Genomic DNA, 1,482 nt, shown 5'->3' on the forward strand with positions numbered 1-1,482 from the left:
GAGACAGGGTTTCTCTGTGTAGCCCTGGGTGTCCTGGGCTACTTCTGTAGACCAGGCTGGCCTCGAACTCAGAAATCCTCCTGCCTCTGCCTCCTGAGTGCTGGGATTAAAGGCGTGTGCCACCACGCCTGGCTCGACTTTGCATCTTATTAGAGTTAAATACTCATATCTTCACTGAGGCTGGAGGAACAATCTTTTCTTTTGTTCTAATATTTGGGGGATGATGTCTGAGAGAAAGACAAAAGGACAGAATGATGCTTTTGTGTTGCTTGTCTTAAACTCAGGCCCCTCTGAAGGACATGAACATTTCTTTCCTTCCTTAAAATATTTTCCTCTATTGATTGATTGATAGATTGATTGATGGATAGCAGTTCAGGGTGGAGAAGGACTTCACTTGTTCTACAACACAGATGTGCTGGCTAGAAGTCAACTTGAAAGGATGGAGTCAGTTCTCTCCTTCCACCATGTGGGTTCCGGGGATGGAATCAGACTTGGGGGCAAGTACCTTTATCTAATGAGCCATCCATCTTGCTGGACCAAGGTTTTCTTATTAAATATTTCTTTTCTTCCTAATTCTTATTTTGTTCACCTTCATGAGAAATTTGTAATGTCCCTTTAAAATATTGTTGATTTATAGCCGTTCACTCCTTATTGCCTCAGGCCCTTGGGTCTTCACTTTATTTGTGGGGTAATTTGTGATCTGGAATGATATCCATCTTGGGAAATTTTTTCAGGAATTTTTAAGAGCATTTCTGGAAAGTTTTTTTTTTCAACTGTAGACTGATTTATTTATAAAAAGTAGAGGTTATTTTAACCACAAATATCTCAGTTGGTAAAACTATCGTGGAAAGAAATGAGTATACATTTTAAGGAAGTTTAAATAGAAAGATTTAAATGATTTATTGTCTTTCCTGTTCTTGTGAGTGTAAAATGACAGGAAATAATAAAGGAATTTAAGGTTATTCAAAATGAAAACCAAGCAAATTATATTTCTAGTGAGTGCCACTTCCCCAGATGAAAGACTGCCACAGAAAGCTGTTTTTCAAAAAACTCTGGCAGTCTTCCATGCCAAAGGTGACCGGTCACATGACTCAGTCCAAAGCCCATGATGAAAAATCTTTTAACTTCTTTTGGTTTATCTGAGTTCTGTTAGGCCCCAGAAACAGAACACAAATAACTTCATAGCAGTCTAATAACGTTTCTTCAAATTTCAATTAAGTCTGTGTTCTCTGAATATATATATTAAAAAAATAATCTGATTGCTGAGTCTTAAGCAGAGCCTCCCTGGAAGACACTAATAATCCTTTGAGTACAGGGTTGGGTGAGGAGGTCTTCCGGGGTAAAGAGATTTTCATGGATCCTGAGGGCTTCAATATGCGATCTGATGGGATCCTGAGGGCTTCAATATGCGATCTGATGGGATCCTGAGGGCTTCAATATGCGATCTGATGGGATCCTGAGGGCTTCAATATGCGATCTGAT

This window comes from Mus caroli, chromosome 16, assembly GCF_900094665.2.
Source record: "Mus caroli chromosome 16, CAROLI_EIJ_v1.1, whole genome shotgun sequence".
NCBI lineage: Eukaryota > Metazoa > Chordata > Mammalia > Rodentia > Muridae > Mus > Mus caroli.